Here is a 16,653-nt window from a genome sequence, read left to right as displayed (position 1 = left end):
GCCCCAACACAGAGCTGCAGAGTTCTTTAAAGGAATGGGGAAAATTGAAAATATGGCAGCATTGATTGTTGTACCCAGAATCGGGTTCTGAGAACTCAGTAAGGCATCTATGATAGGAAAAGGTGTGTTGCCCCACTTCCAGCTTCTCCATTCTCAAAACTATGGTAAGCAGACAAACTTTGTTACTAATTACTCTTATGGCTGAGAAGTGATCTGTGGCTGTAAAATATAAAATACTAAGTTTGAAAGTGATTCAACTGAGTGGAAAGAAAGTCCACATCATCATTTTTCAACCCCTTAGAGTATCTACCTGTTAGATGAGTCAGGATTTCTATAACCCAAATGTTTATTACGGACTAGTACTCTACTAAAAATTTCCACTGAGTAAGATGACATGTTACAAAAAACAATCTCATAAATGGATTCCCTTGTTTTTTTACTGAAATATAATTGACATACAATATTAGGTTAGTTTCAGGTGTACTATATTGTATGTCAATATAATTGACATACAATATTAGGTTAGTTTCAGGTGTACACAATACATCTAGTAACCATCTGTCCCCATAAAAAGTAATTACGGTATAATTGACCATATTCCTTATGCTGTATATTCCATCCCCGTGACTTATTATATAACTGAAGTTTTGTACCTCTTAATCCCCTTCACCTATTTCATTCACCTACTCCACCCCCTCCCCTCTGGCAACCACCAGTTTGTTGTCTGTTTCTGTGAGTCTGTTTTCATTTTGTTCTGTTCGTTTATTTTTTTTTTTAGATTCTACATATAAGTGAGATCATATAGTGTTTGTCTTTCTCTGTCTGACTTGTTTCACTTAGCATAATGCTTTCTAGATCCATCCATATTGCCGCAAATGGCAAGATTTCATTCTTTTTTATGGATGAGTACTGTTCCATTGTGTATATATGTAGATCTATGTATACATACATACGTTCATACATACATACATACCACATCTTCTTTATCCATTTTTCTGTCAGTGGGCACTTACATTGCTTTCATATCTTGGCTGTTGTAAATAATGTGACAGTGAACATAAGGGTAAAAAAGCTTTTCAAATTAGTGTTTTTGTTTTTTTCAGGTCAATATCCAGAAGTGAAATTCCTGGATCATATGGCAGTTCTATTTTTAATTTTTGAGCAGGCTCCATACTATTTTTCACAGTGGCTGCACCAATTTATAATCCCACCAACAGTGCACGAAAGTTCCTTTTCTCCATCCTTGCCAACATTTGATATTTGTTGTCATTTTGATTATAGCCATTCTGAAAGATGTGAAGTGATGTCTCAATGTGAATGTGATTTGCATTTCCCTGATGATCAGTGATGTTGAACATCTATTCACGTGTCTGTTGACCATCTGTATGTCTTCTTTGGGAAAATGTCTGTTCAGGTTCTCTGCCCACTTTTTTTTTTTTAAATTAATTAATTTATTTATTTGGCTGTGTTGGGTCTTCATTTCTGTGCGAGGGCTTTCTCTAGTTGCGGTGAGCGGGGGCCACTCTTCATCGCGGTGTGTGGGCCTCTCACTGTCGCGGCCTCTCTTGTTGCGGAGCACAGGCTCCAGACGCGCAGGCTCAGTAGCTGTGGCTCACGGGCCCAGTTGCTCCGCAGCATGTGGGAACTTCCCAGACCAGGGCTCGAACCTGTGTCCCTTGCATTGGCAGGCAGATTCTCAACCACTGCACCACCAGGGAAGCCCTCTGCCCACTTTTTAATTGGGTTGTCTTTTTTTTTTTTTTTTAACACTGAGTTGTATGAGTTCTTTGTATATTTTGGTTTTGAACTCCCTATTGGTGATATGATTTGCAAATACCTTCTCCCATTCAGTAGACTGCCTTTTTGTTTTTTTGATAGTTTCCTTCACTGTGCAAAAGCTTATTAGTGTCATGTAATCCCATTTGTTTATTTTTACTTTTGTTTCCCTCTCCTGAGGAGACAAATCCAATAAAAAAATTGCTAAGATGGATGTCAAAGAGCTTACTGCCTATGTTTTCTTCTAGGAGTTTTATGGTTTCAAGTCTTAAGTTAAAGTCTTTTATCCATATTGAACTTATTTTTGTATATGGTGTGAGAAAGTAGTCTAGTTTCATTCTTTTGCATATAGCTATCCAGTTGTCTCAACACTATTTATCGAAGAAGAGGCTGTCCTTTCCTCATTGTACATTCATGCCTCCTTTGTCACAGATTAATTGGCCATAAGTGTGTGGGTTTATTTCTGGGCTCTCTATTCTGTTCCATTGATCTCTGTGTGCATTTTTGTGCCAGTACCATACTCTTTTGATTACTGTAGCTTTGTTATTGTTTGAAATCAGAAAGCATAATACCTCCAGCTTTGTTCTTTCTCAAGGTTGCTTGGATTATTCAGGGTCTTTTGTGTTTCCATACAAATTTTAGAATTATTGATATTTGTTCTAATTCTGTGAAAAATGCCATTGTTATTTTGATAGGGATTGCACTGACTCTGTAGATTGCCCTGGGAAGTATGGTCATTTTAACAATCTTAATTCTTCCAATCCATGAGCACAAGATATCTTTCCATTATTTGTATCTTCAATTTCCTTCTTCAGTGTCTCATCATTTTCAGAGTACAGGTCTTTCATCTCTTTGGTTAGATTTATTCCTAGGTATTTTATTCTTATTGGCACAATTGTAAATGGGATTGTTTTCTTAATTTCTCTTTTTGAGAGTTTGTTGTTAGTATATGGAAATGCAACAGATCTATATTAATTTTGTATCCTGAAATTTAACTGAATTCATTTATATAAGTTCTCATAGCTTTTGGTGGCGTCTTTAAGGTTTTCTATATATAGGATCATGTGCAAATAGTGACAAATTTACTTTCTTCTTTCCAATTTGGAGGTCTTTTATTTCTTTGCCTTGTCTAATTGCTGTGTCTAGGGCGTCCAATACTATGTTGAATAAAAGTGGCAATAGTGGGCATCCTTGCCTTGTTCCTGATCTTAGAGGAAAAGCTTTCAGCTTTTCACCATTGAATGTGATGTTAGCTATGGGTTTGTCATATATGGGCTTTATTCTGTTGAAGTAGGTTCCCTCTCTACCCACTTTGTTGAGAGTTTTTATCATAAAGCAGTGTTGAATTTTGTCAAAAGCTTTCTCTGCATCTATTGAGATGATCATATGATGTTTGTTCCTCAGTTTGTTAATGAGGTATATCGTGCTGGTTGATTTGTGTCATAATGGATTCTTATGGATCTGTTCTTAATTGGTTTGCTGAGTTAAATTGTGCAATACTTTCTCTGCATAATCAATGAGAAAGCTGTGATGTTTTTTTTCCAGCCTGGGGAAGGAGGTCTGGGTGAAGATTCAAAAATTCTGTCTTTACCTTGAGGCTCTTCTACTTTTTATATAGCCAGCCTTCCAGGAAATACTAATATAATCCATTTGGGAAGTCTTTATGAAGAGGTGATTCAGTAGGAAAGAAACATTTATCCTTTTATGGGAAAAAAATTTTTTTAAGTATAGGTAAATTAGGAAAACACTATACTGGGTAGTATAGGAGAAAAAATGTTTGATTTAAAATAATACAAATTATCATCACAGTGCTAGCAATAGATCAGCAACGGCAAAATGAAATTAAAGCTGCAAACTTGGGAGCTAAAATAATATCAGATTTATCTTTTTTCTGAGGCTTTCTACTGAACTCCAGAGTTTCTACTTTGATAACTGCTTGGGTTGCTAAGGACAGAAAATAAACCTATGACTCTCCTCAAATGGGCAAGTTATAGAAGAGCCCTGCATAATTCTGAGTTCCCAAAGGAGTATACCTCACACACAAAGGTCAGGATACATGTCTAAAAATAAATGATAAAATTTAAAAAACAATTTTAACTTTATTAAAAGAAGGCTAAAAAAGGCATTTTGCTTGTCTGTAACTTGTTGGGCAGAATAGAAAAAAAAAAAAATCTCCCATGATAATCTGTCACCCCAAGCTAGCATGTGAGTTTCTGGTGTGAATTAATGTTACTCATGAGATCCAAAATAATCTCAAATGGAAAATTTAATTTAAAGTGGTCTCAGCTTATCGGGGTCCTCGGGTATCTAGGAGGCACAACCTGAATCTTCCCCAGAAGAACTCCCCTTTAACCCAGGTCTGGAAGCAAACCCAAAAATTCCAGGAAAAATTACCTCCCAGATTAAAAGCAAATTCTCAAAAAAGCAAACGAAGAAAAAGAAAAATACTCAAGGAAATAATGCAACGTGAGTGAGAGCTAGCTGAAAAATCAGAGCAGTAGAATCAGAAATTAAAAGCCTTAAGATATTGAAATTATCAGGCATAGAATATAAATAATCTTATGTAAGTTGTTTAAATAGAGAAAAAAGAAACTTGAAAATATGACCAAGAAACAAAGTATAAAGAATCGATATGCAGACATCAAAAAATAATAAAACCTGTAGAATTAAATAAAGCAATCTCCTTATAAAGAACCATACATATAAGTCACTGGATATGAGGCTGCAGTGCAACAGGAAAGGATGGGTTTTTCAATAAATGGGACAATTGGTTAATCGTTTGGAAAAAATACGTATCCAGACTCCTTCCAGACATAATAACAAAACAATTTCAGATATTTAGTAAATCCAAATGTGAAAGGCAGAACGATAAAACTCCATGGCCCCAGTTCACAACTGTTGGGGCAGCTTGGCCTCCAGCAAGGCTCAGACTGCATGATCTCTATTGTCCTAACCCCTGGCAATTCTTAGAGTAGGAGGTTGCCTATCATGATTAACACACCATTATAATTTCCTCCACCTCGTAACTTCTAAGTGCACACCTTTACAGCCAGCTTTTGTACAATGTGATTCTGTCCGTAAAATAATTTTCTGCAAGGATCTTTACAAACATGTATTCATTTAATCTCCATTCTGTAAACAAGACGATTGATGTTCAGCAAAAGGCTTCCTCAAGATCATTCAGTTGATACGTGTTAGACATTTTCCACTTAGTCAAGGACGTTTTGTAAAAATTCTTAGGTCATATCCACACATCCCCATCGTATTTCCTTAGTTGGACAGGAAAATTCTTAAAAGTGGAGTCCATATTTTTTCTTTAGTTTCTGTCCGCAGTGTGCCATAGAGCTGCCAGTGTGCAATATGTAATTAATAAGTGATGTGTGAGAGATGGAAATATTCTGCAGTCTTGTTCGTATTTGAGCACCTAAAAGCACATCATTCTGAGCAACGACCTGAATGACTCGCATGTCATCTCAACTCCAAAAGATGTCTCATGAGCATTCTGCTTTCTCTGTAAAATAAGCTTTTAACTTATTAAAAAGCCAGTCTTTTGAAGGAAGGACAGGTAACATGTAAGTAGACTCGAGTATAAGTAGACAAATGTTTCTTTGTATTAATGTCCCTGCTTAAAAGAATAGGAAAAGTTCCAATGTCTGCTTCTTAGTGACTAGCTGTGATTTTAAAACATCTACACTATACAGCTTCAGTGCAATTACTGTACAAACAGGCACAACAGAAAATCAGATACAGCAATTCACCAAGAAAGTATGTTCTCCTTATCTAATCAGATTCATTATCTTTCAGTATGATGCTATCAGTAAAAGATAGGAGCTGAGCAAGGGCAGAGGTGGTCATCATTGACAGGAGATTTTTCCAAAGACAAATTCAAGGTCCCAAAAAACTGAGAAGAAATGCCAGTATTTTCATTACTGGATCTTTTTCCTCTTGACTATAAAGAGATTTATATGTGCCCTGAAAATTATTGTAGTTAAGAGGCTCTTTCTAAGGTGAAATTTAAAGGGAATAATCCAGACATTTTGGTCACTAAATTTCATGTGATGTCTTTCTGAAGGGTAAGAAATTAAAATCTCATTCTCATTAACATAAATATAGTTCATTTTACCCTAAGACCAAGCAGTTACAATTGTCACTGTAAAAAAATTTTAACATCCTTTTACAGTTCTGAGACAGCATCAAAGTAATTATCAGTACAGGCTATTCCAGATTCTCATCTTCAAAGTATCACAGCTCCAACATTCATACATCAGCCATTCTGAGAGTACATAATGTACCTCTATCATGATCATATAGGTTTTTTTTTTCAGTGACAAAAACTGGAAAATCTAAAAAATTTCCCCACCATAAAATGTATTATAGAAATACTGTACCCCTGCTTCTTCCCTCTATCGTCTCCCTTGGGGAAAAAATCACTACTCCCAGCTAGAAGCACTTCCAAGTAACAAAGGAACTTAAGAGGATCTTCCAAGAAATACACATACACACACACACAAACATACACAGACACACACATGTACTAGCACTTTCTGTGTAGTATCCTCTGAATTGGTGATCATAAAATGAAATACAAGTGTTTTCACCCATAGATCTCAATCCTAACTGTCCAAGTAAACTTTTTGCATTTGTTTCAGAGAAACCCAACTTGTATAAACAGCCTCAGTTCTCTCCTAAAATTTTATATTTGCAAATTTGTTTCCAGGAAATCAATCTGTCTTCTTTATTTTTTCCCTCCCTTCCTTGTTTTTCTTTTTTATTTCTTTTCTTTCTTTCTCTCTCTCTCCCTTTAAATTATTTTTTCCACCAGGACTCTTTAGAAATAGCATTCATTATTTATGATTTAGTAGACATATCCAAAAAAAGACAAGGAGCAGGACATTTTCAAACATTACCTTCTGATGAAGGCTGTTCACGAGAAAATCAGAAATATGATAAGAGCACATCTGGAAGGAATTGAAGAGAGCCCTCATAAAACAGAGAGCCTTCATCTAGTATGAAGTAATGTACAGAATGTAACAGAATGGTTCCCACATCTGAGCTAACTGAAAAGGGCTCTAAGAGGGTGTTGACTTTCTAAATGGATGGAAACTAATATCTCTCTTCCTATCAAAAGATTGCTGAGCTACAGAAACTTAATCCTGCTCTATGCTGACAGTGGGCTTTGGGGCCTCCATAGGTAAAGGGAGGTACCTATTTAAAGCTCAGACAAGACTGACGTCAGGAAGTTGGAAAGACAAGAGAAAAGGGGTGAGAAGAGAGGGATGTAGATTGTTTATCTCCATTTCATTAATATCTTTTTCTGAAGTTTTGTCTTGTTCTTTCAGTTGGCATATATTTCTCTGTCTCCTCGTTTTGCATGACTCTCTCTGTTTGTTTCTACGTATTAGGTGAAACACCAGTCTTAAAATGGTAGTCACTGAAAGACGGGGGGTAAGGTTTGGTTATTGTGCAGTGCCCTGTGGTTAGTAGCCTGCCAGATCCTGTCTCTCCGATTTTTTCAGTCCTGTGGGCCCCAGAAATGCAAGCCCCTCTGGCCACCAGTACCAGATATTCAAGGGTCCATGAACATCTGTGTGCTGGTGGCCAGAGGGGCTTGCATTCACCTTCTGCACTTTCTGGATCTGGTTGTACAAGAGCCATGGTAGAGGAGTGCTGGGCTGGAGTGAGGCTGTGTGCCAGGTCTGGCGAGGTGGGGCACAGGGGAACACTGAGGTGGGGGAATAGATTGAGGATGCAAAAAATTGTGCTTGCCCTCATCGGGTTAGTGAGGCAGAAGGAGAGTAAGAAAAATGGTGCCCACCAGTGCCTCTGTCCCTGGAGAGATCTCCGGTAAACCCCTGCCCCTTGGTATATGCTCTAATATAGTCAACAAATCTCTCTCACATCTGGCCCCGTACTTCTCAAGCTAGCACCTCTGCACTGGGATTCAGAGCAAATGAGTATGTGTGAGCTCTTCCAGAGCAGAGTCTCGGTTTCCTACAGACTTTCAGCTCTCCCAGATGGAAGTCCTGGTGGTCTTCAAAGCCAGTCATTTCAGGGGCTTGTCTTTCCACTGAAGGTCCCATAGTCTGGGGTGCCCAGTGTGGGGCTGGAACCCCTTGCTTCCCAGGGAGAAGTTCCGTATTTCTGATGTTTTTCCCACTTGTGGGTTTCTGTACCAGGGGTAGGTGTCCCAGCAAATCCATGTCTCTTGCCCTCCTATCCATCCTGATGTGGCTTTTTATTTCTTATTTCTCCCTTGTTGTGGAAGAGCTGTTCTGCTAGTCTTCAGGTTTTTCCAGAGAGAATTGTTCTATATGTAGTTGTTGTTTTGATGGGTCTGTGGGAGAAGGTGAGCTCAGGATTTCCTATCCGAATAAACTTTTAATTTTACAATATATTTAGATTTCCAGAAAAGTTCCAAAGATAATACAGAGATTTTCATATACTCCACATCCAGTTTCCCCTACTAACATGGTATATTTGTCATTGTTAATGAATCAATTCTAATATATTATTAACTAAAGTCCATGATTTATTCACATTTACTTAGTTTTACTAATGTCCCTTTTCTGTTCTAAGATTCCATCCAGGATACCATATTACATTTAGTTGTCACGTCTCCTTAGGCTTTCTTGGGCTATGACATCTTCTAGAATTTCCTTTGGTTTTTATGACCTTAACACTTTGGAGGAGAACTGATCAGGTATTTTGCAAAATCACCCTCAGCTGAAATTTGTCTGACATTTTCTAGTGATTACATTGTGATTATGGGTTTAGGGGGAAACACCCACAGAGGTAGAGTGCCGTTTTCATCACATACTGCCGAGGATATGTACTATCAGCATGACTTATAACTGCCAACATTGACCTTGATCATTCAGCTGAGACAGGGTTTGTCAAGCTTCTCCATGTAACATTATCCTTTGTCCTCTTTTATGTACTCCATTCCTTCAGAATAAAGTCTCTATGTGCGCCCTAAAGCAGTGGGAAGTTACACTCCACTTCCTTGAGGGCAAGTGCTTACACAAATTATTTGGAATTCTTCTCCACAGGAATTATTATTATTTTAGATCAAACAACATTCATGACTCTCAAGCGTAATCTGTGAGACATCATATCTACAATATAGAGTGATTGTGACGCTTCACTTTGGGCCATATTCTCCTCTATAGCAGAAGAATGACATATTTCAATTCCTTCTGTTTCTTTTCCAGGAGCTCCAACACTCGTTTATATGGGGAAGTGGAGAGACGGGCTCTTCTGAACATGACTACACACAAGGTAACGTGATTTATTCTCCTGACATTGAACTACCCCCTAAACCAACACACACAGAATAGTATACTTTGCTTTGTTATTTTTTTAATCTGAGATTGTCTCAAAATCATTCCTTTTAATTCACCTAGAGACTGCTAACCAAGGTAAATTAGGTTTTTACTTAAGTCTAATCTAAAGCTCATGTGCTGTAACACAAGTTATTTTTCCCCTTTTTTACTTTCATGATCAAGTCTAGTTTATTGAATATTATTAGGTATAGTAGCCAAGGTGCTCCAGAGAAACAGAACTAATACAAATGTATATATATCAAATATTATATCTATACATATTTTATATATATTATATATATTATACGTATATCTAATGAATTGGATCACATGATTATGGAGTCTGACAGAGCCCAGGGTCTTCAGGGTGAGTTGGTAAGCTGGAGACCCAGGAAAGCCAATGGTGTAGTTCTAGTTCAAAGGCCAGCAAGCTTGAGGCCCAGGAAGAGACAGTGCTTCAGTTTGAGTTTGAAGGAGGGGAAAAAAAACAATGTCAGAGTTCAAAGACAGTCAAGTGGGGGAATTCTTTCTTATGGGGGAGAATCATACTTCTTGTTCTATTCAGATCTTCAACTGATAAGATGAGGCCCATCCACACTAGGAAGGGCAACCTGGTTTACTCAGTCTACCACTTTAAATGTTAATCTCATCTAAAACCACCCTCACAGAAACAACCAGAATAATGTTTGACCAAATATCTGGACAAGTTGACACATAAAATTAACAATCACACTAGAGTATTAAATTACCAAGATCCCCAGAGAGTCTATATAAACTTAACAAGTATTCTGCAACTTTATAGATTTCAGATTTCAGCTTCTAAGACACATGGGTGATTTTTTTCATTGTAAAGGGCTGCAGTAATAGGTAATAGGACACCTAAAAGAGAGAAAGATGTGTTATTATTTTGATCCCAAATCTATGCCATGGATAACAGTGCTTTACAACAAAAACAAAAACAACAAACTAAAGACAAAACAAAACAAAAAACAAAAGGAAAAGACAGACAAGAAAAATACTACGAAATCAATGACAAGAAAACAAAGAAACTCAAAATACCTCTTATAAATGAAAGAATTTCTCATGTTTTATTTATTAATCTATTTGATAAATTCATGCCAGTCACTCTTCTTGGTGCTTGGGAGACAGCAGTAAATAAAGCAGAGGAAAGACTCCTCAGAGAGCATACATTCGCACAGGGAGAGACTGACAATAAATAATAGAAATGTACTTGCTAGCAGATGACAAGTATTACGGGAAGACAAAGTAGAGCAGAAGAGGAAGGATCACAAACACTGGTAGCTGAAGAGATGCAACTGTAAATAGAGAGTGAAGGTGAGCTTCATTGAGAAAGCAGTGTTTGGACAAAGTCTCAAAGGCAGTGAGTGAAGTAGCCATGTGCATATTTAGAAAGATCGTTCAGGCAGAAGACACTCTCAGAACAAAGGACAGGGCACAATGTACATTTTGATGAAAGAGGTCAGAATGGCTGGACTGGAATGACTATGACTGAGACAGTAGTAGGAGACGAAGCCACAGAGGTGGTGTGGTGATGGTGATAGATGTGCAGGAGAGAGAATATATGGGGCTCTGTAGGCCACTAAAAGGACTGTGCCTTCTTTCAAATGTCATTCATGCTCAAATGTTTCTGTTTACTTAAGAACATGGAGCTTTGCTTCCCTGGGGTGGTCTTTGAGTATAGCCTGTAAAGATGTTATCACTGTGTTTGATTTGCGGCTAAACTTCCAAATATATTCTACAGATTAATTTATCATACGTAAACTAAGGTATGACAAAAGTCACCAGCAATTGGAGTAGGAAGAAAGAAAGAGGAATAATAGAATTCTAGAATTTATAGTGAAGTCATGCAAAGCCATAAGGTTGCTCACTTCCACCTGCATAATACAAAGCTTCTTCCTGTGACTTGCGTGTTTGTAAAGTCAGGTGCTGAAATTTAATTTGAATTTTAGAGATTCATTCCACTGCTTTAAATAGCTAGTCTTTATCTTTAAGATTTAGGAGTTAAATTTTTGTGTGTGAGGAATCAACTAGGTGTTGAGGGGGAAAAAGAAACTATCATAATCTAATTTGAAAGTCAGACTGTAAATCAAAAGTAACTACCGTATAGCCATGTAATTTCCAGATAATAATTACATTTTCATAAGATATTTTTCAAGATGAAGCATTTTATATTCTCAACTTCATAGCAACTCTGATTAGCAAATATTATTATTGCACCATTTTATGGTTGAAAAAAATAGAGATTAAACAAAGTAAAGTAAAAAAATCACTCTTACTGTGTCTCTATTTCAAATATAGATCTTGAGATTTTTCTACATCTACAATGAGTATTAATCTTTCTCTCTCACTATGCAGGAGTGTTGTAGTTTAAAGTGTTTGAATACATTTCAAAGAAAACATGGATAAAAATGTGTATATTGCCTATTGTGTGTAAAATTTTTCAGCATACTTTATACTCATTTTTCCTTAAAATGATATAAAATAAATATTAGAGGGTGTGGCCAAGATGGCAGAGTAGGAAGACCCTGACCTCACCTCCTTCCATGGGCACACCAAAATCACAACTACTTACAGAGCAACTGTTGATAAGAAAGACCTGAAGGTTAGCAGAAGAGATCTTCTAGAGCTAAATATATAAAGAAGAAATTGCAACAACATGGGTAGGAAGGAATGTGGTAGAGTTAAGACCCATACCTCCGGATGGGCAACCCACAGACAGGAGAATAATTACAATGGCAGAGGTTCTCCACGAGGAGCAATGGATCCAAGCACCACATCAGGCTCCCCAGCTCATGGACCTGAACCAGGAAGATGAGCCCCCAGAACGTTTAGCTTTGATGGCAAGTGGAGCTTACTTATGGGAGAGCTAGAGGGCTGTGGGAAACAGAGACTCCACTCTTAAAGGGTGCGCACAAAATCTCACACACTCCAGACCAGGGCAGAAGCAGCAATTTGAAAGGAGCCTGAGTCAGGCTTACCTACTAATGTTGGAGAGCTTCCTGGCGGGACAGGCAGCAACTGGAGCTCACCTAGGTGACATAGGTACTTTGGGGAAGCTCGTTCTACCATAAAGACAGTGGTGCAGGCAAGTGTCAGTTTGGAATCTTCCCTCTACCTTATTAGCGCTGGGACCTGGTCTCACCCACTAGCCTTTAGGCACCGGTACTGGGATGCTTCAGTCCAAGGAGCTAGTCAGGCAGGAATACAGCCCGCCCACCAAGAGGCTGGCAGCATTAACACCCCCCTGAGAACCCATCTGACAGGGAACCATGCCCCAACCACCAGAGGACCCAGGATCCAGCCCTGCCCACCAGTGCCATGGCACTAGCTCCATACCACCAACCAGAGGGCCAAGACCGGTTCAGAGACCTCAGGGACTGGCTCTGCTCCATACCACCAACCAGAGGGCCAAGACCGGTTCAGAGACCTCAGGGACTGGCTCTGCTCCATACCACCAACCAGAGGGCCAAGACCAGTTCAGAGACCTCAGGGACTGGCTCTGCTCACTAGTGGGCCAGCACTCGCCACAAGACCCAGCTTCACCCACCTGTGAGCAGGCACCAGCCCCTGGATCCCCTGGTCTCCAGCCCCGCCCACCAGCAGGCAGTTACCAGCCCCAGGACCACCATAGTCCTGCAGCCTTCCCTATTAGAACCCAGCCCACCTACCAGCAAGACTGCACAGTCCTGGGAGCCACTGGCCCCAGCCCTGCCCACCAGCAGGCCAATACCAGCTATGGGACACCTTAGGCCCCTTAGCCAGCCATGCCAAGATTAGGTCCCTCACATCAGCAGGCTGACACCAGCTCTGAGAATTCCTAGACCCCAGAGCTAGCCATGTCAGGAACTGGCCCGGCCCACTAACATACAGACGCTAGATCTAAGACACCAGACCACAAACCCCAGAACCTGGTTCCATCCAACAGTGGGCCAGCACTAGTCCTGGAACCCCCTTCCCCCAGGGCTCCACAGCCAGAAGCCTTGTGACCTGACCGCATCCACCAGTGGCCGGCAGCCTCGGCACAAGGCAGAGCCCGGTAACCAACCAGATAGGGGGCCACCCATGCCTACCAGACCACCCATAGTAGTCATCTTGCTACAATAAAATGGCCCATGCAACCCACATAGGGAGCACCCCTAGAGCATATAGCCCTGGTCGCCAGAAAGGAGTGCACTGCTGGGACACATAGGACATCTCCTACAAAAGACTATTTCCCTCCAACGCTGGGAAATGTATCCTACCTACCAAATACATAGAAGTAAAAACAGTGAATCAAGCAAAAAGAGGCAACAGAGGAATATGTTTCCAATGAAGGAACAAGATAAAACCCCAGAAGAACTAAGTGAAGTGGAGATAAGGAATCTACCCATTAAAGAGTTCAAGGTAACGATCACAAATTGCTCAAAGAACTCGGTAGAACAGAGTGAACAGAATGAAAGGTTAGAAATTTTTGACAGAGTTAGTTAGAAAATATAAAGAAGAACCAAACAGATAAAGAATACAATAACTGAAATAAAAATACACTAGAGATAAATTAGGAGTTTGGGATTAGCATATACACGCTACTATATATAAAATAGGTAAACAACAAGGACCTACTGTATAGCACAGGGAACTATACTCAATATCTTGTAATAACCTAGAATGGAAAAGAATCTGAAAAAGAATAGATATACATGTATAACTGAATCACTTTGCTGTACACTTGAGACTAACACATTGTAAATTAACTATACTTAAATAAAAAAAAAATAAAAATACACTGCAAGGAATTTTCACATTATTAGCCCTATATTACAAAAAGGTTATTCAGTTATTTTTATTATTTGAATACCATCAATAAAATGTGGATGGAAATTTGTTTTCTTACTTATTATATAAGATCTTGTGTAATATCCTTGGCAAATCATAAAGCATAAAATAGTTACTATTTGTTCCTTCACAGGAAATGTTTTTAAACTGGTGAGTTACTGAATTGAAATCCTCACTGAAAACCGAGGACTCTAAGAAAAAGTGTTTATTGTCATAAAGATGACATCAAAGGCCCACTGAGTTTTCACACGGCCTTATTTTAAATCAGAGCACCAGTGCCATCAACTTTTATTAGTATGTAAAAGACAAAAAATAATAAAACTTTAGGTTCTACATTTTTACGGTATTTTTCTTATGCTTGATTATATCACTGAAAAATGCTTTGTATTCAGTCTGGACTACATAAAATTTTTAAAAGATCCAGGTACGTAAACTTTCCTATTGACTAATTAAGAATCCCTAGCAGAGGATATTATGGTAGAGACCCATTCAGCCATCCAGGATTGGCACTGAAGTACCTGCTTTTCATGAACAGCTTTGTTGAAATGAATCCTCTCGTAGCAAACAGTTATCAAACATGATGCCTCTTGTTCAACGTACATGACTACATACAGCAGGGCTGTTACATCATGGCCATTTGTACTTGGGAAGAAACCGTAAGAACAAAATCTTCCTGAGCTCCTAATGTGCACCTGAAATTATTAAACAGAGTAATTTGTTTACCAGTGGTGCCACCACTTTACTCTAAACTGGCAAATTAACACAAAAAGGCTCAAAGACCAAGAGTTGAGGGGAAAGAATCATACTAAAACACTGGGCCTTCTGAATGAGTAGCTGTTCGCACGTATTGAAGTTATTTCCAAGTGAATAAAATGAAATTCATATAATTTTAATTTTGTCAAGTGGAAAAATGCAATGATGGATACACTGTTGATTAATAGTAATTCTCAATGAAAAATTATCATAAATGGAGACTTTTCTAACAGCTGAGATCCCTTGGTAGCACTGGAATAGCATACAGGCACACGTTGTTTTATTGCACTTTGATTTATTGCAATTTGCAGTAAAATCACAGTATTTACTGTATTTTTTTTACAGTTTGAAGGCTTGTGGCAACCTTGCACTGAGCAAGTCTATGGGCACGATTTTGCCTATAGCATTTGCTCACTTTGTGTTTCTGTGTCACATTTTGATAATTCACACAACACTTCAAACTTTTTCATTATCATATTTGTTATGGTGATCTGTGATCAGTGATCTTACACTGTTACTATGGTAATTGTTTTGACACTTTTGGGCAATATTTTTAAATTCAGGTATGTACATTGTCCTTTTAGAATAAATGCTATGGCACATTTAAGACTACAGTGTAGTGTAAACATAACTGTTATATGTACTGAAAAAACAAAAAGTCCATGTAATTCACTTTATTTCAATATTGGCTTTATTAGGGAAGTCTGGAACTGAACTGCCACATCTCTGAGGTATGCCTGTAATTGAAATTCTATTTGAAAGATATTCAGGTTAATCAGATAATGTTTACTACTTTGGTCAAGCAACTGAAAAAGATATATTCTCATGTCCTGTATTTGTCAAGAAGAAGAGGCTGCATTTTTCTTAAAAGGCAAAAGTTACCATGAATAAAATGCTCACATCGCTTTCATCTGCATAGCACTATCCAATTGACAAGATGCTTTAGGCACATGTCACCTCCCAGGCAAGAAAGATACAATTTCTATTTTACAGATGAATTAACAGAGATTCTGTGATTTTCCCAAAGTTTTGTTCTTTGTAGGAGAATCAGCTCAAAAACAGATCTCAGACATTTAAGCTATTGGTCTTTTTTTCTTTCTAAACAATTATTCTAATAACCACCTGTTTTTGAAAAGGAGAACGTTCCATCTCCATCTGACTCAGACACAGTGATTCCTCTCACACCTCTTCCTGGCTCTTGCCTTGGCTAAAACATTTTACAGAGAGCTACTAACATTGTGAACTCATTGCTGAATGTGGTAATTTAGTATAATTTCTCTGATGTGGTTGGCTTTTTTTATATATGCTACGATAAGACATAGCCATCCACATGTTAATCCTGGACTATGGGATACACGGTATGTTTAGGTTGGTTGAGGGGTGTTTCTTTTTTTCTACAACTGGCATGCCTGTACATACAGAACATCTACCTCAATTGTTAATGATACCATGTATAAGAAAGCAATTTAGATGCAATAAAACACTTCTAGGAAAAACTATCTGCATCAAAATCATCTGTTGATTATAATAAAAATGCAGTTTCTTTGGCAATATCCCAGAACTGTTGAATTAAAATCTCTCTATGTTGCATCCAGGAATATGGATTTTAAACAAAGTTTCTAAGAAATGCTTACTGAAATTGAAGTTAAAGAATATTGGAAGAGGTAATCTGGCATGAGTATTGAGTATCCATGCTCATTTTTGTTGGATATGACAAGAATGCACGTCCCTGATCGTTCTTTATTCAGGACATTTCTTAGGGCTCTGTCTCTACCAAGACACAGAGGCTCACTATGAAAGCTGTGATTCCCCAAGTTTACAGTGTTTGGACTCTGAACTTGCTGCAAGGATGACATCTAACTGGGCCTCGCCCCCTCACCTCATGGAACTTCACTGCATGCTTGCTGTGCTGTAAATAATAAGTCATTGTCTCTGATCTTTGAGTTTCAGATCATCTGCCAGCATCTAT

The 16,653-nt window shown here is 38.4% G+C and overlaps 1 long non-coding RNA gene across 2 annotated transcripts in view; it reads left to right on the top strand.

Moving 5' to 3' along the window:
• The window catches only part of LOC307193149, a 254,599-nt gene that overhangs the window by 170,387 nt on the left and 67,559 nt on the right, over positions 1-16,653 (top strand). For both annotated transcript variants that reach the window (XR_013830235.1, XR_013830236.1), the window contains exon 3: positions 8,988-9,054. This is a non-coding gene — a long non-coding RNA (uncharacterized lncRNA). The remainder of the gene's footprint in view (positions 1-8,987; positions 9,055-16,653) is intronic.

Source organism: Stenella coeruleoalba (assembly GCF_951394435.1).
Source record: "Stenella coeruleoalba genome assembly, chromosome: 10".
Classification (NCBI taxonomy): domain Eukaryota; kingdom Metazoa; phylum Chordata; class Mammalia; order Artiodactyla; family Delphinidae; genus Stenella; species Stenella coeruleoalba.
The sequence above is the reverse complement of the archived record's forward strand: the minus strand, read 5'-3'. Positions and strand labels throughout refer to the sequence as shown.